Source organism: Notamacropus eugenii, chromosome 5 (assembly GCF_028372415.1).
Source record: "Notamacropus eugenii isolate mMacEug1 chromosome 5, mMacEug1.pri_v2, whole genome shotgun sequence".
Taxonomy (NCBI): Eukaryota; Metazoa; Chordata; class Mammalia; order Diprotodontia; family Macropodidae; genus Notamacropus; species Notamacropus eugenii.
In genome coordinates, this window is record NC_092876.1 from 309,593,222 (window position 1) to 309,612,257 (window position 19,036).

Sequence of the window (19,036 nt, forward strand, 5' to 3'; positions counted from 1 at the left end):
CTTTCCATGTAGGAATGTAAAACAGTTCATCTTTAATGAGCTCCTTAAGGCTTTTCTTTCCTGTTTACCTTTTTGTGTTTCTCTTGATTCTTGTATTTGAAAGTCAAATTTTCTATTCAACTCTGGTCTTTTCAACAAGAATGCTTGTAAGTCTTCTATTTCTTTGAAATTCCATTTTTTCCCCTGAAGTACTATACTCAGTTTTGCTGAGTAGGTGATTCTTGGTTTTAATCCTATCTCCTTCACTTCTGTAATATTATATTCCAAGCCCTTCTATCCCTTAGTGTAGAAGCTGCTAAATTCTGTGTTACCCTGATTGTATTTCCACAATACTCAAATTGTTTATTTCTGGCTGCTTGTAATATTTTCTCCTTGACCTGGGAACTCTGGAATTTGGCTGCAATATTCCTAGGAGTTTTCCTTTCAAGAGGTTATTGCGAATTATTTCCATTTCTATTTTACCCTCTGGGTCTAGAATATCAGGGCAGTTTTTCTTGATAGTTTCTTGGAAGATGATGTCTAGGCTCTTTTTTGATCATAGTTTTCAGGTGGAGCAATAATTTTTAAATTATCTCTCCTGGATCTGTTTTCCAGGTCAGTTGTTTTTTCAATGAAATATTTCACGTTGTCTTCTATTTTTGATTCTTTTGGTTTTGTTTTGTAATTCCTTGGTTTCTCATAAAGTCATTAGCTTCCATCTGTTTATTCTAATTTTTAAATAAGTATTTTCTTCATTGAGCTTTTGAACCTCCTTTTCCATTTGCCCCATTCTGCTTTTTAAAGCATTCTTCTCCACATTGATTTTTTGGGCCTCTTTTTCCATTTGGGTTAGTCTGTTTTTAAAGGTGTTATTTTCTTCAGCATTATTTTGGGTCTCCTTTAGCAAGCTGTTGGCTTGCTTTTCATGATTTTCTTGCATCTCTCTCATTTCTCTTCCCAATTTTTCCTCCATCTCTCTTACTTGATTTTCAAAATCCTTTTTGAGCTTTCCCATGACCTGAGACCATTGCATATTTTTTTTGGAGGTTTTGGATGTAGAAGCCTTGACTTTTAGGTCTTCCTCTGATGGTATGCTTTGTTCTTCCTCGTCCAAAAGGATGGAAGAAAATACCTTTTCACCAAGAAAGTAACCTTCTATAGTCCTATATTTTTCCCCTTTTTTGGGCATTTTCCCAACCAATTATTTTGACTTTTTAGTCCTTTGTCAAGTGGAGGATATATTCTAGGGACCTGTAAGTTCTCACTTCCTCCAAGGTGACACAGTCAAGGAAGATGAGTTTACTCCTCTTCTGGCCTGCTGTCTGCTCTGGGAGCAACCACAAGCACTCTTCTGCCTAGGATCTGTGAGGAGGATTTCCTTTCCTGATTCTCTACCAGTTCTACCATGCCAGTGCTCCTCCTCGCTCCAGGACTGCCACTCAGAACTGAGATCCAGATCAGCTGCTCAATTCCCCCAGGATTTTTAGGCCAAGGGCTCCAAAATGATGGCTGCTACCCTGGGGCCCGACCATGCTCCCCTCTCACCCAGGTGAAAGAGCTTTCTCACTGACCTTTGAAGCTGTCTTTGCTGTTTGGGGGTTGAGAAATCTGGGAACTGCAGCTGCTACCCATGATTCTATGCCCTGAAACCTACTGTAGTCCTGTTCGTGCAGTGCCACTTGGTCAAGGCTGGGCTGTGCTCTGCTCTGAGCCTGGTGTGATAGACCTTTCCTGTTGGCCTTCCATGCTATGTTGGACTGGAAATCTCTTTTACTCTGTTGTTCTGTGGCTTCTGCTGCTCTTGAATTTGTTTAGTCTTTTTTTTTTACAGGTATTTTATGGGCTATGGGAGCAGAGCTAGAACGGGTTTGTTTTCCACCATCTTGACTCTTCCCCCCAGATTTTTTTTACCTTGATATTTTCAAAGCTAATTCTGGGCAACTTACACTTTTCACTGCTTCCAGGTGGTGTGTTCTGGGAAGCAGTATGATCACTGCTCTCCTGATCTGTGCTCTGATCCTTATTCAGGTAGGAGTCCTGTTCCCTTGCAACTTCAAGCCCTAGTGCTCCTTCTTTCTTGGAATTGCCACCAGAGCCCTTGTTCCACAAGTGCTTCTCTTTGGCCTAATATACCTGGTGCTAGGTAATGGGCAGTGGGGCATTAGATTTGCCAGACATCGTCCAGTCTCACACCCAGTAGTGCCAGGGGTCTCCTGAAATCTTTGCTTGACCAATTATCCAGACCCTTATTGCCTCTGAAATTGCTGCAGCTGCCACTTCTAATGCCTCCGAGGTCTGCAGCTAGTATTAATGTTTCACTGCATTGCACTCCCAGCCAGCCCCTACCCCACTGTCACAGACTTCTTCTGACCTAAGCTCTCTTGGACTGAAAAATTGTCTCACCTATGTTTTTGGCTATGCTGCTTCAAAATTCTATTGACACTTATTTTAAAGTTCTTTGGACATTTACGTTGTGAGAGTTTGATTGGAATGCTCCTTCTACTCCACTATCTTGGCTTCCATATGGAGTTGTATCTTTTAAAAATATAATTTCAGAAACTTCCTAGAGTTGTTTAATCTACTCAGAATTGACTTCATCTAAAGCTGTAAACATCTTGTTTTACTTAAGTAACCACGTGTATGTATAGCTCCTTTTTCCTCCTTTAGAATTGTATTAACATCACCCAAGAGCATAGTTTATTGGATGTGTTCCACCAAAAAATAAACCTGGATATAATAATATGAAACAGAAAAAACAGTAAGACATTATAAAGGTTTTTTGGAGGTAATCAGGGTTAAGTGACTTGTGCCAAGGTCACACAGCTGGTAAGGTTCGATTTATACTTCAGATCCTCCTGTAAACAGAGCTGCTATGCCTCGTAGCTGCTCTGCATTATAAATATTTTTTTGACAAATCTTTAATAGGCAAGCTTTCTTAGCAGAGGAATCCATTTTGTATTCTAGAAAGTTTATAATGCCTTATTCTTTACTAGGATTTGTCTTCATTAGTTTTCAGTTAGAATTAAACACTCACCTCTCTATGACTTAAAATACGATGTGATACTGTTCGGCCCTCCATGACTACTTTATATTTGTTTTGCATCTGGTGTGTGTGTACACCCACGCACGCACACACACACACACACACACACACACACACACACACACACACACACACATACACATACACACACACTCTCGAATGTGTGCTCCTTGTAGGTAGGGACTAATTTACATTTGTCTTTATTTTTCCATTGCTTAGTGTCCTGCCTGTGACATATTAAATGCATAACAAATGCCTGTTGATTCATCTGATCCTGAATTGGGTCTAAGATATGATGTCTTTTGTATGTTCTACACATTGTTCTGGAAATTCTTTTTTGTCTAATTATAATGTTAAAATTTTGAATGTCCAGTGATATATTGTTATTTGGATGCTAATTTTGTATAAAAATAATTCTAATATTGATTACTTTCAGTTGGCTTTGCAATTCAATATTGATATGAAATTATGTAGTGGTCACCATTTAAATTTTTCAGTTACTGTCACTAGTTACTATCATTTGATGTATTACTACATAATTTACTTCTCTTTTGTTACTCTCCCCTTTTTGAGGCAAATATCAGAAATATAGTCCTTTTAAAAAAATAAGATGTATTTAATTACTCTATCAATTAAGGAAATGAAAAATTAAAATATTGTAGGATTTCTACTGATAGATATGTGCGATATGTGTGTGTGCATCTGTCCACATATGTACCTTTGCTTTTTACCTTAGAAAAATCCTTCAGTGTCTTGTAAAATAACTGTAAGAATAGCTGGAATCATAAGAATGATAACTGGAAGGAATTGTCAGAAGTCGTCTAGTTCACCAACCCCCTTATTTGACAAATGAGGAACCTGAGATGGGGAGATTAAGTGATTTGCCCAAAGTCACACATGATAGGATTTAATCTGGGTCTTCTTGCTCTAGAGCTAGTGTTCTTTCTACTGTTCCTTGTTTACCTAACCCAGAAGAATGTTTGAGCAGGGAGAGGAACTATTTTTTTATTCCTCTTCCTTCTCCCTCCATTCCTAGTACAGTAAATATTAAACTTAATTTTTATCCTTTACTGATAATAAATAACGTGTATTAGGAATTTGCAATAGTGAAATATCAAAGAGTATATAATATTCTGATTTGAATGTATTGATTTCATTTTTGTTCCGAAAATGTAAATTCCTCTTGTCACAGACATTCTAAAAGTATTTGAGCTAACTAGAAGTACATTACAAGTATACATTAATTGATTTATTGCTTCCAAAGGAGGCCCAGCTGAATAGAGCTGCCTCTGAGTACTTGGTAAATCCATGGGCAGTAGTAAACAAAGGCTCTAGGCAAGCTCCAGTCCTAGCAATTCTCAAACATATGGCAGGAGCCTAGAGTCAGAATGGCTCCAAGCCCAGCAGTGTTGAAAGACCCCACACAAAATCCACAGCAGAGGAGAGGTTGGGAGTTTCAGAGCCCTGTGGTAAGAGAAAGTTCCCAATTAACAATACAGTCCATCAGACAGCCCAGTGTCCCTTAAAGAAGAGGCCTAGTCTTTGTCTCTGTACTCAGTATCAGGTTCTCCATCCTAGATGCTGAAGAAGGATGAGATGAGTAAAGCAAGAAAAATTCTAAATACTATTAAGAAAGCAATTTATTTTCAGAGGGACATCTGGAGAGTATAGCCTAAGTTTTGACACTACAAGAAATCCAGGTAAAACCTTGGAGAAAAGAAATCTCAGCCACAGGGATTGCAGGTGTACCTAGAAGTGAAATAAGATGCAGAATAGAAAAGCTAAGGAGGAAAGAATGGTGAGGGAAATTGATACCTTACAAGAGATGATGGAAAATCTCACTCAAAAACCAAATCCCCTGAAAAATTAGCATGAGCCAGACAGCAAATAATGACTCAGTAATACAGTAAAAAATAAAATAAAACCTAAAGATTGAAAAAAAACTGAATAAAATGTAAGAAATATTGTGATAAATTTGATTTATCTGGAAAACAGATCCAGGAGAGTTAATCTAAGAATTACCAGCCTATCTGAAAACTTACCAAAAGAAGTCTATATTCTATAGTCTATATTTCAAATATTATAAATGAAAATTTCCCCTAACTTTTAGAATGGAGAGAGAACCAATCTACCCATCACCTCCAGAAAGAAACCCCAAAATGAAGACAGGAACATCCAAGCCAAAATCCAAAGCTTCCAGATTAAAGAAAAAACGCTAGAAGTAACCAAAAAGAAGTTCAAGTACATCGAGACTTAGCAGTTGCCAGTCTGAAAGAGAGGAGAGCTTAGGATCCAGTATTAAGATGGAAGAGATAAAAGTTAGAATCAACGATAATTTACCTGGCAACACTAAATATAATCTTACAGGGGAAATGAAGATATTTAGGATTACCAAGCACTCTAAATGAAAAGGCCAGTGCTGAGGACATATTTTGTAATGAAAACACAGGCACTAGGAGAATCATGGAAAGATAGATACACATTTGTTAAACTGAATGGTAGTCTTTGGGGATGAATTGTTAACATTTTAATTTGGGGATGAGACACATCCTGTCATAACCCTGGTAACTTTAAGGGTCATAGAGAAAGATAAAAATGACAAAAGGACAGTAGGTGGTATTAATCTGTTTTAATGGTTTTAGAAGACAAAAATGAGAAGTACAGGGGCATATAGAGAAAAGAAAGGAGAAGAATCAGAAATCACTTTGGCATAGTAGAAGTGTACATAGATAAAAGTGGGGCAGAGTGGAATGGGTATCCTATGAAATCAGTTTAGCAGCTGAGTAGAGTGGATTGGAGCAGACACACTAATTTGGAGGCTTTTATAATGGCACAGGTGAGAATTGTTGAGGGCCTGACCTAGGTTTGTGACTATGAGAAAAAGGAATAAACTTGAGGTATGTTTTAGAGGGAACAATGAAAAGATTTGGCTACTAACTAATTAGATATGCAGGGTGAATAAGATGAGGGATTGAGGATGACACTATGGTTGTAAACGTAGGGTCCTTGAAAATATTAAAGAAGTTTGTAAAAGTTGTGGATTTGTGAGAGAAGATGCGTTCTATTGAGATATGCTGAATTTGAAATACCTATTGGACATCCCAATCTAAATGTCCAGTGCAGCCAGCTGTAGGACTAGAGTTTAAGATAAAGACTAGGGATGGATAAATATTGATTTGGAAATCTGGATCAAAATACTTGTATCACCAAGGCAATATTCACAGCACTGGTGGTGACTATGAATATGCTGGTGTAGTTCTCAATTGCAAAGTATAACAGACTCTCCATATAGAAGACCGATATAGAAGACTTATTTAGACCAGCTTATCACCACAGAAGGCAAAGCCTTTTCCAAGCCTCCCCGCCCCCAGCTGGGATCTTCCCACAAACAAACACTTATGAGCCTGAGCCCTGCCTGCCTGTCTGTGTCCTTCCCAGCTCTGACTAGCCTGACCAACTTCCTCCTAGCTCTGCTCCACCCTTCCTGTTCATCCATTCGGCAAACTCCTGGCACCACTTGTGATTTAGGTTTCCATGTGATCTAAGCAGGTCACATGGGCCTATTAATGAATGGAAAAGATTTTCTCATTTACATTACCATTATAATATTAAGTACCACTTTCCAAGAAGTGGTACTTAAACTCAGGGGAGCTATTAAGATCCACAGGTGAGAGGATTTTACAAGTCAAAGGGAAGAGGTCCTTTGGGGCTGCCTCAAGTCTCAGTCATGGACCCTCTTTTCTGTGGGTTCCCTTGTGTACATCTAATTCTTATCTCTTCTGAATTCCATTCATTCATTGCTTACTGGATACTTCCACCTGGATATCCTATTATAAGTGCCTAAAATTCAGTGTGTTAAAAATGAAATTCATCACCCTTAAACCTGACTCCTAACAGTCCCATTTATTTTGAGAGCACTGCCATCTTACTACTTACCCAGATTGACAACCTTAAGAGTTATCCTCAATACTAGTTCAACCCCATATCCAATCAGAGAGAAAGGTGTGAATAATTGTTGTCTTGACATTTCTATCTTCATAACATTTTTTCATGTTATTGGACTACTTCTTTCCACTTATGGTCATTAGTCTAGTTCAAGTTATCATTTGTCATCTGGACTATGGCTACACTCTCTTAATTTATTCCCCATACTTCAGTTCTCCAATACTTACTCCCCACAGCTGCCAAAATTATTTACCTCTGGCATAGGTCTAACCTTGACACACTCTTGCTCAATATTTTTCTGTAATTTCCTATTTTTTTCTAAGATAAAATTCCTTAGCCTAGCATGTAAAGCCTTCTGCATTCTGATTTTTAACTTAGCTTTTTGGCCTTATTTCCTATTACTCTCCTTCTTATAGTTTACACCCCATCCATCTTATTTGACTTTTCACTCAATTTGACATATCCTGTCTTTGAATTTGATGTCCCCATCAAATCTTTACATAGATCATTTCCAATGAGGATAGCACATCCTTCTCTCACAGTTTTTATTTTCCCTTGACTAATGTGGAAATGGTTAATGTGGCTTAGCTTCAGTGCCAACTTTTCTGTGAAGTCCTTCTTCAAAGTTGTACTCCCTCCTGCCCCCCCCCCCCCAGTCTCTATTCCTCCTCATATTACCTTGTATTAATTTATCTATGTCCATTTTATTTCCCACTCTGGAATCCAGTAGACTGTAGACTTCTTCAAAACAATTTTCCTTTTTCCCTTTTATATTCTAACGCAGTAACTTCCACATAATAGACATTTAATATCTGTTGAATTGAAGTAGAAAGCTATCCAGTGGTGGTTTGGGTGACTCATAGTAAATCTAATTTTGCTCCCTGAAGATCTTCTGGACTAGATATTTAAGGTCCCTTTCTGCTATAAAACATTTAATGATACACTGTAAACTACCACTTGATTCACTGAAGATACAATTAGATATTGATAAAGATGTATAAATATTTTTATTTTATCTTAAATTGGTAATAACTTCAAATAGGTTTAAACAAACAAGTAGATTGTTGACAAAAGAATGTTAGAAGAAACTCCTAGTGTTTGTTATATTGTATTATTATAGTTATATTGTATTTCTATGTTTAGGTTGAAAAAGTCACTATATCTTTTAAGCTGAAGTAACTGTTAGGCTATTTTAGTGATTCTAAGATTTATAAACAAAAATAGTTTATTTAAAATTGTTTCTGATGGTCCGTAAACAAAATTTCTTATCACTGTGGGAACTGCTGACCTCCTGAGCAAAAAATAAATAAACAAAAGAATCCTGTTTTGTACCTCTTGTGCCATTTTATAAAGATAAGTCCTATATCACTTCCTAATTTCTTTTTTAAAAAATTAACATTTAATTTTCCCCCATTACATGTACAAACAATTTTTAACATTTGTTTTTTTTTACTTTTTGAGTTCCACATTCTCTGTCTACATACTACCTCTTCATTCCCTTTCCCCCATTGAGAAGGCAAGCAATTTGATATATGATATATATGTAGTCATGCAAAATATATTTCATGTTAGTCATTTGTGAAAGAAAACACAAGCCAAAAAACAAACAAAAACCCAAGAAAAATAAAGTTTAAAAAAAAGTATACTTCAATCTGTACTTAGACTTTGTTGTTCTTTCCCTGGAGATGGATAGTGTTTTTCATCATCATCCATTGCTTTTTTTAAAATAGTATTTTATTTTTTAAAATTACATGAAAAGATAGTTTTCAGCATTCGTTTCTATAAAATTTGGAGTTACAAATTTTTTCTCCCTCTCTCCTTCCTCAACATGGCATACAGTCTGATATAGGTTGTACATGTGCAGTCAGTCATGTAAGCATATTTCCACATTAGCCAGGTTGTGAAAGAAGAAATAGAACAAAAAAAAAAGGTGAAGTTAGTTTGCTTAGATCTGCATTCAGACTCTATATTTCTTTTTCTGAATGTGGATAGTATTTTTCCATCCTGAGTCTTTTGGAATTATCTTGGGTCATTGTATTGCTGAGAAGAGCTAACTCAGTCATAGTTGATCATTGTATAATATTGCTGTTATTGTATACACTGTTCTCCTGGTTCTACTCACTTCACTTTGCATCAGTTCATATAAGTCTTTCCAGGTTTTTCTGGAAAGTATCCTGCTTATCATTTCTTATAGCACAGGAGTATTCCATCATAATCATATATCACAATTGTCCAGCCATTCCCCAGTTGATGGGCATCCCCTTAATTTCCAACTCTTTGCCACCATTATGAGAGCTGCTATAAATGCTTTTTACATATAGGTACTTTTCCTTTTTGTTTTTATCTCTTTGGATATAGACTTGGTAGTGGTATTGATGAATTAAAGGGTATGCATGGTTTTATAGCCTTATGGGCAGAGTTCATATTGTTCTACAAAATGGTTGAATCATTATACAATTTGACCAACAGAGCATTAGGGTCTCAGTTTTCCCAAATCTCCAACATTTGTCATTTTCCTTTTCTGTCATTTTAACCAATCTGATAGTTATGGTGGTACTTTGGAATTGTTTTAATTTACATTTCTTAATCAGTATGATTTAGAGCATTTTTTCATATGAATATAAATTTGATAACTTCATCAGAAAACTGCCTGTTCATTTCAGTTGACCACTTATCAATTGAGAAATGGCTCTTATTTTTATAAATTTGACTAATTTTTCCTATATATTTGAGGGATGAGGTCTTTATCAGATAAATTTGCTGTCAAAATTTTTTTGCTGTTATGATTACTAACTGTATATTTCCATTCATCCTGTTTTCCCTACTCTCTCTCCTTTTACATTGTTTATCCTCAAAAGTGTTTTACTTCTGACTACTGCCTCCCCCAATCCACCTTCCTTTCTATCAACCTCTCCCTTTCCTTCCTACTTTTCCTGTATGGTAAGATAGATTTCTGTATGCAACCAACTGTGTATGTTATAACTTCTTTGAACCAATTCCAGTGATACTTAAGTTCATGTGCTTCCCCCCACCTTTCTCATCTTTTGCTCCAGTGTAAAAGCTGTTTCATGCCTCTTTTATGTGCAGTAATTTACCCGTGTAAAAGCTCTTAATGTCTCTTTAATGTGCGATAATTTACCCCATTTTTACTTCTCCCTTTCACCTCCCAGTGCCTTTCTCTTTTCCACATCAAAATATTTTTTTAGGTAATCATTCCATCATATTCAAGTTGTACCTGTGCTGTGCCCTCTATGTATACTCCTAACTGCTCTAATAATGAGAAAGTTCTGTCAGTTTAATCTTATTGAATCGCTTAGGATTTCTCTTTCCTGTTTACCTTTTTATGCTTGTCTTATACTCAGTTTTCCTGGGTAGGTGATTCTTGTTTGTAATCCTCACTTTTTTGTCATCTAGATTCTCATATTCTAAGTCCTCTGATCCTTTAATGTAGAAGCTGGTAAATCTTGTGTTAACCTAACTGCAGTTCCATGATACTTGAAGTGTTTCATTCTGACTGCTTCCATTATTTTTTCCTTGACATGGAAGCTCTGAAATTTGGTTGTAATATTCCTGAGAGTTTTCATTGTGGAATCTTTTTCAGGAAGTGAAAGGTAGATTCTTTCAATTTCTATTTTCCCTTCTAGTTCTAGAATATCAGGCCAGTTTTCCTTGTTAATGTCCGAAAGGATGATGTCTAGGATCCTTTTTTTTAAAATGATGGCTTTCAAGTATTTCATTAATTCTTAAATTATCTCTCTTGATCTAGTTTCTAGGCCAGTTACTTTTCCAATGAGATATTTCACATTTTCCTCTATTTTTTTCATTCTTTTGATTTTGCTTTATTGCTTCTTGATGCCTCATGGAGTCATTAATTTATCTTTGCCCAATTTTTTTTAAGGATTTATTTTCTTTCTTTTTAAAAAAAATTATTTTTTAGTTTACAGCATTCAGTTTCCCAAGCTTTTGAGTTCCAAATTTTCTCACCCTCCTTCCCCTTTACCCTATTCCCCTTCCCAAAACATCATGTAGTCTGATATAGTCTCTCTCTATATATACATTCACATTAAATGATTTTCACATTAGTCATATTGCAAAGAAAAATTTGAACCAATGGAATGCACTACAAGAAAGAAGAAACAAAACAAAAAAGAGAGAGAGCAAATAGTATGCTTCAGTCTGCTTTCGGACTCTATAGTTCTTTCTCTGGATTAGATGGCATTTTCCATCATGCGTCTTTTGGAGTTGTCTTAGAACCTTGCATTGCTGAGAAGAACCAAGTCTATCAAAGTTAGTCATCACACAATGTGACTGTAATATTCTCCTGATTCTGCTCCCCTCACTCAGCATCAGTTCACATAAGTCTTTCGAGGTTTTTCTGAAGTCTGCCTGCTCATCATTTCTTATAGTAGTATTCCATTACATTCCTATACCACATCTTGTTCAGCCATTCCCCAACTTATGGGCATCCCCTCAATTTCCAATTCTTTGCCACCACAAAAAGAGCTGCTATAAATATTTTGTACATGTGGTTATTTTCTTCAGTAAACTTTTGTACTTCCTTTTCCAATTGGTCAGTTATACTTTTTTTTTTTTTTAGGAGTTCTTTTCTTCAGTGAATTTTCTCTGGCTTTTTCCATTTGGCCAGTTCTGCTTTTTAAGGTGTTCTTTTCTTCATTGGATTTTTCTGCCTCTTTTACCATTTGACCTATTCTGTTTTTTAAGATGTTATTTTCTTAAGTAATTTTTGTGTCTCCTTTACCAAGCTGTTGACTAATTTTTCATGATCTTCTTGCATCACTCTGTTCTTTTCCCAGTTTTTCCTCTACTTCTCTTATTTGATTTTTTAAATTCTTTTGGAGTTCTTCCAGGATTTCTTTTAAGGTCTAAGGACAATTCGCATTTGTCTTTGAGGCTTTTGATATTGCAGTTTTGACTTTGTTTCTTCTGTATTTGTGTCTTGAACTTCCCTGTCATCATAGTAACTTTCTGTTGTCAGAATCTTTTTTTGTTGTTTGCTCATTTTTGTAGCCTCTTTCTTTTAACTCTGCTAAAGTGGGACTCTGTTTCTGGGGTGGCAAAGGCACTATGCCAAACTTCAAGTTTTTTGTGCAGCTGTGTTTTTTTCCAACATGTTGAATTATTATATTTATTTTTAAATTTTTATTTAATTGATTTATTTTTATTTTTAAACATTCATTTAAACAAGATTTTGAATTCCAAATTTTCTCTCCCTCTCTCCCTTCCCCCCCATTCCAAGATGACATGCATTCTGATTACCCCCTCCCTCAGTCTGTCTTCCCTTCTAGCTCCCCCATCCCCTTCCCCCTTACTTTCTTGTAGAGCAAAATAGATTTCTGTACCCCATTGCCTATATATCTTATTTCTCAGTTGCATATTAAAATAATTTTTAACATTTGTTTTTTAAAATTTTGAGTTCTAAATTCTCTTCTTTCTTTCCTCCCCACCCATTCTCATTGAGAAGATAAGTAATTCAATATAGGTTATACATGTGTAATTGTGCAAAACACTTCTATAATAGTCATGTTGTGAAAGACTATCTCCCTCCATCCTATCCCACCTCCATTAATTCTGTTTTCAACTTTGACCCTGTCCCTTTTCAAAAGTATTTGCTTCTAAACTACACAGATTTGGCCTATATTGAATTGCTTGCCTTCCAAAGGGAGGGGATGGGGAGGGAGGGAGGAAAAGAAGTTGGAACTCAAAGTTTTAGGAATAACTGTCGAGTACTGTTCTTGCCGCTAGGAAATAAGAAATACAGGTAAAGGGGTATAGAAAGTTATTTGGCCCAACAGGACAGAGGAGAGGATGGAGACAAGGGCAGAGAGGAATGATGGAGGAGAGAGCGGAGTGGTGATGGGGGCAATTGGAATGCTCGGTGTTTTGGGGTGGGGGGAGGGGACAAGGGGGGAGAAAATTTGGAGCCCAAAAATTCTGTGAAAATGAATGTTAAAAGTTAAATAAATAAATAAATTTAAAAAAAAAAAAGGTATTTGCTTCTGACTACCCCCTTCCCAGTCTGCACTCCCTTCTATCATCCCTTCACCCTTATCCCCTTACCCCTTTTCTGTAGGGTAAGATACCCAATTGAGTGTGTATATTATTCCTTCCTTAAGCCAAATCTGATGAAAGTAAGGTTCACTCATTCCCTCTTACCTCCCCCATCTTCCCCCTCCATTGTGAAACCTTTTTCTTGCCTCTTTTATGTGAAATAGTTTATCCTATTCTGTCTCTCCCTTTCTCCTCCCAATATGTTTCTCTCTCACCCCTTAATCTTATTTTTTTTCTTAATTTTATTTTTTAGGCGTCATCCCCAAATATTCAGCTCACCCTGCACCATCTATCTATCTGTCTGTCTGTCTGTCAATCTGTCTACATTTCCTTCAACTACCCTGATACTAAGCAAGGTCTTATGAGTTACAAATATCATCTTTCCATGTAGGAATGTAAACAGGTCAACTTTAATAAGTCTCTTGTGATTTCTCTTCTCTGTTTACCTTTTTATGCTTCTCTTGTTTCTTGTATTTGATAATCAGGTTTTTTTGTTCAGCTCTGGTCTTTTCATAAAGAATGCTTGAAAGTTCTCTATTTCATTGATGTCCATTTTTTTCCCCCTGGAGTATGATACTCAGTTTTGCTGGATAGGTGATTCTTGGTTTTTATCCAGCTCCTCTGACCTCTGGAATACGATATTCCAAGCCCTTCAATTCCCTTAATGTAAAAGGTGCTAGATCTTGTGTTATCCTGATTGTATTTCCACAATACTTGAATTGTTTCTTTCTGACTGCTTGCAGTATTTTCTCCTTGGCACGGGAACTGTGGAATTTGGCTACAATATTCCTAGAAGTTTTCCTTTTGGGATCTGTTTTAGGAGGTATTTGGTGGATTCTTTCAATTTCTATTTTACTTTCTGATTATAGAATATCAGGGCAGTTTTCCTTGATAATTTCTTGAAAAATGATGTCTGGACTCTTTTTTGTTTTTGATAATGGCTTTCAGGTGGCCCCATAATTTTTAAATTTATCTCTCTTAGATCTGTTTTCCAGGTCAGTTGTTTTTCCAGTGAGATGTTTCACATTGTCTTCTATTTTTTCATCCTTTGCATTCTGTTTTATAATTTCTTAATTTCTCATAAAGTCATTAGCTTCCATTTGCTCCATTCTAATTTTGAAGGAATTATTTTCTTCAGTGAGCTTTTGGACTCCTTTTCCATTTGGCCAATCCTGCTTTTTTAAGGCATTCTTTTCCTTGGTTTTTTGGACCTCTTTTTCCACTTGGGTCATTATATTTTTTTAAAGTGATATTTTCTTCAGTATTTTTTGGGCCTCTTTAGTAAGCTATTGAGTCATTTTTCATGATTTTCTTACATCACTCATTTCTCTTCCCAATTTTTCCCCTACTTCTCGTACTTGATTTTTAAAATCCTTTTTGAGCTCTTTCATGGCCTCAGACCAATTCATATTTTTCTTGGAGACTTTGAATGGAGGAGCTTTGACTTTGTTGTCTTCTGGTTGTATGTTTTGATCTTCTTTGTCACCAAAGTAAAATTCTTTAGTCTGACTTTTTTCCCTTTGTTTGTTCATCTTCCCAGCCAAATACTTGACTTTCTAACTCTTTTATCAAGGTGGGATTCTGCTACCAGTGAGAGCGGGTGTACTGTCCCAGGCTTCAGGGGTTTTGTATCAGCCTCTCCATCCTCTACTGTTTATGGGCCTAGAGCTCCAGAAGCTGTGGCTGCTGCAGCTGCTGCTGTTGCAACTGTTGCCACTTCCTCCTGTACCCCAGGGCTGTGGCCAGATCCCAGCAGAACCGCACCCCTCCCCTACTCAGGTCCAAAAGAGTTTTCCCACTGACCTTTTATGCTGTCTTTGGCATTTGTGGGTTAAGAAGTCCGGAAACTGCCACAGCTGCCAGCGATTCAGTCTCCAGAAGCTCCGTAGCCCATGCCAAACTGTGCTCTGCTCCATTCCCAGCCCAGTGCACCAGGCACTTCCTGTTGACTTTCTGGCCTATGCTGGGCTAGAGATTTGCTTTGCTCCTTCACTTAGTGTGTTCTGCAGCTCTAGAATTTGTTTAGAGTCATTTTTTACAGGTATTTGCAAGGGTTTGGGGGAAGAGCTCAAGCAGGTACCTGTTTTTAGTCTGACATCTTGGTTCCACCCCTGTGTAGTTGTTTTTAGAGCTAATTCTGGGATCCTGAAAGTTTTTGGTTCTTTCAAGGTGATATGATATAAGGAGAGGTGTATTAACTACTCTCCTTGCCTGTACTCTGATCTGTGAGTGATCACAAGCACTTTTTATTCCTGAAACTGTGGACAGGGTCCCTCTGCTCCTTAGATCACAAGCTCTGGTGTGCTGAGACCTAAGTCTGCCAACCAGATCCAGATCAGAGAAATGCAACAGTCCTGTCCCTGGTGCCAGCAAAGGGATCCTTGTAATCTCCATCTCACCATTTGTCCCACCCATTACCATCTGTGGTCTGAGAGCTGTATAAACAGCTACTGTTGATTGAGTTGCCCCCAAGACCTATTGCTGGTTTGCTGGGACAGGATCTGAACTGACACAGATTGTTGAATTATGTACAATCCACTCTCACCCCATCCTTTCGTGGGTTCTGCCTCTCCAGAATTTGTTTTGAGGCATTCTTAAAAGTTGTTTTCAGGGGAATTTGGTAGAGCCCAGTGGAGTCCCTGCTGTTTTGGCTGACATCCCCCCCTTCTGATTTCTGAAGTTCATTACTCTGGTTATGTTTTAAAGCAGGGTCTACTTAGACAAATATGTACCTTCCTCAAAACTTTCAAGGTTGTTGATTAGATTAACTGACATAATATATGTAAAAGAACTTCCAGAACTTTAAAAGCCTATTTAAATGTTTTATGCAATTTATCACTAATGAAATATTAACTGTGTTGTTTTTGTCATTCATTCAATTCCAGTTTTGTTCAATTCTTTGTGACTCCATTTGGGGTTTTCTTGGCAAAAATGCTGGAGTGGTTTGCCATTTTCTCCTCCAGCTCATTTTACAGATGAGGAACTGAGGGAAACAGTTAAAGGGCCACTAAACTTGTCTTTTGAATTGCCATATTTTCCAGAAACACTGGACCCAGAGTATTAAAGTGGCCCAGAATTATGAACATTTTGGAGGTCCATGAATTTTTTTTCCCAACAGTTATTAAGTGTGAGAGGCCAACTTTTAAATTACTTTGTGTTAGTGTGGGAGGCAGAATTTGAAATTACTTTGATTACTCCAGTTTCAACAGATTTTTCCCTTAGACCAAGGGTTCTTATTCAAGTCCTTAGATAGGAAATCTTGCATACATTTCACAGGTCCATGAATTTTTTTTATTATGTTGATAACATTATTTGAATGCAACTAGTTTCTTACATAAACTTTTGCATTTTATGCACTTAAGAACATTATTTTGACAAAGGTATTTAGGTTTCACTGGACTGCCTATGGGTGTCCACGACCAAAAAGAGGTTAAGAACCCCTGAACTACATGGTGTGGCCACATAATGCTCTTACAGCAGTCTTCAGTGCCCTGCCTGTCTTCTCTCCCCTATCCCTACCCTTTTGCTTTTTTGTCTTCTCCCATTAGAATGTAAGCTCTTTGAGGCTTTGCACATTGTCTGGCAGGTAACAAGTACTTAATATTTGCCTTTCCTGGCCTCTTTTAACTGTCAGAGTCCTGCCTTCTGAAAGAATCCTTTCCCTTGCCTCCTTAATTTTAGTGCCTTTCTGCTGAGATTATCTCCAGTTTATCCCATCTGTACCTTGTTTGTACATAGTTGTTTACATGTTGTCTCCCTCATTAAACTGTGCGTGCCTTGAGAACTGAGACTGTCTTATAACTTTCTTTGTATCCCCTCTACTTGACACAGTGCCTGGCACATAGTTATTGGCACTTGATGCACATTTGTTGACTTGCTATAAATGAAGAGATTACCTTCTAATCTGTGTAGCTGGAGAATGTGTGATTTATTTGTGATTCTCATTAGAATAATGAGAAGAATAACCTTCTTCACTGACTTCCTGACATTTAAAATCAGGCAAGGCATAAAACAAGGAGATGCATACCAGCCAAGATACTATTATGATGGAAGATATCCAGTTCTGAATCCAGGTCAAGGAGGGATCCTTTTTGAATGGTTTAAATTTATATTATTCTGCTAAAGGATGGCAGAATCTCCTGGAAGAAATGTAATCATTCAAAGGAATTTGGCTTGTCCATCCTCATAGGAAAGGAGAAATGTTTGAGGAATGTCTGTTGTCTATGTTTCAATATATATTTGAAAGGAGACTCTATAGAGCTTGTCTGGTTGTATGTATCAGATGGTACAGAAGGTGGGTGAGCTGGGCCCAGAGTAGCGTGCTGGATTGCTTTTGGAGATCACAGAGTCTTCCCAAGTTTCCACAGAACATGAAGGCACCTATTATTAATGGTAACATTGTACTAGTTTTTTTTCATCAGTGAGACACAACTTTCAAAGAACTGAAGGTAAATAACACATAGACGGCTACAGAAAGTCAAATGGTACATGTAAATAGACTAACATAAACCACGAGAAGCTGTAGGACATCAACAGAGAATTTTATGAGACAAATAGATTGGCCTCATGGTGAGAGGGAGAAACAACAGATAGATAACTAGAGTGTTTCTCTAGTATTCTTGCTTTTGGGAAATACTGAAAATGACAACAAAAACAAGTCATTTTTTAATCTCCCATCATATGCCAGACATTGTGCTAAGTAGTTGGGACACCAAAAAAAGGGCCAAAATGCAATCCCTGCTGAAGGAGCTCCTTTTTTTTTTTAAATTAATTTATTTGTTTTCAGTTTTCTACAATCACTTACATATTTCTTAGATTTTTTTTTCCCTTCCCTGCTGGAGACAGAGTGCAGTCTTATATAGGTTCTATACATACATTATTATTAAATACATTTTCACCTTAGTCATGTTGCATAGAAGAATTAAAATGAGAGAAACCATGAAAACAAAACATAACACAAGAGAAAATGGTCTGCTTCATTCTGTGATCCAATTCCATAGTTCTTTCTCTGGATGTGGAAGGCATTTTGCTTCAAGAGTTCATTGGGAATATTTTAGGTCCTTGAATTGCTGTGAAAGACTTAAGTCTAGCAGAAAAATTCCTTGCACATTGTGGTTGTTGCTGTGTACAAACTTCTCCTGGTTCTGCTCCTTTCACTCAGCATCAGTTCATATAAGTCCTTCCAGGCCTCTCTGAAGTCTTCCTGTTTATCATTTCTCGTAGCACAACAGTATGCCATTACATTAATATTCCACAACTTGTTCAGCCATTCTTCAATTGATGGACATTCCCCTGGATTTCCAGTTCTTGGCCACCACAGAGAGAGCTGCTATAAACATTTTTGTACATGTGGGCCCCTTTCCCATTTTTATGATCTCTTTGGGGGATACAGTCCTTGAAGCGCTATTGCTGGGACAAAGGGTTTGCATATTTCTGTAGTTCTTTGGGCATAGTTCTAAATTGCTCTCCAGAGTGGCTGGATCAGCTCACAGCAAGGAGCTCCCTTTCTAAAGAAAGAGGCAACACATAACGTGTGTATGTGTGTGTGTGTATAATTGTACATAAAAGCAGTATCACTGCAAGGTAATCTCAGAAGAAACATTCTAGTAGTAGGAGCTTTGGGAAGAAAGTGGAGATGAGCTCTTGCAGAAAGTAGAATTTGAGGTGAGTTTTGAAAGAAGGCATGGAAGCTAGAAGGTTAAGGTGAAGAAGGAATGTATTCCAAGCTGGGGGAGGGGTGTGTGTGGGGACAGCCAATCAAAAAACACAGTTGGGAGATGGACTGTTTTGATTATTACAGCAAATAGACTCATGTATCTGGATTGTAGAGTATATGGAGAGGAGTAAATTGGAAAGATAGGAAGGGGACTGGTTACATAGGTTCCAAATGCTGAACAGAGTGCTTAAAAGTCTCTATTTTTATATTATAATAATAATTCTATCAATATGCCACACTTTGTCTAGAGTCATTTCCTAACCAGTAGTCTACTCAGTTGCTAG

The 19,036-nt window shown here is 37.2% G+C and overlaps 1 protein-coding gene across 7 annotated transcripts in view; it reads left to right on the top strand.

Annotated features, from left to right (window-relative positions):
* PTPN4 (protein tyrosine phosphatase non-receptor type 4) overlaps positions 1-19,036 on the top strand; it is a 229,992-nt gene that overhangs the window by 85,095 nt on the left and 125,861 nt on the right. The window lies entirely within an intron of this gene.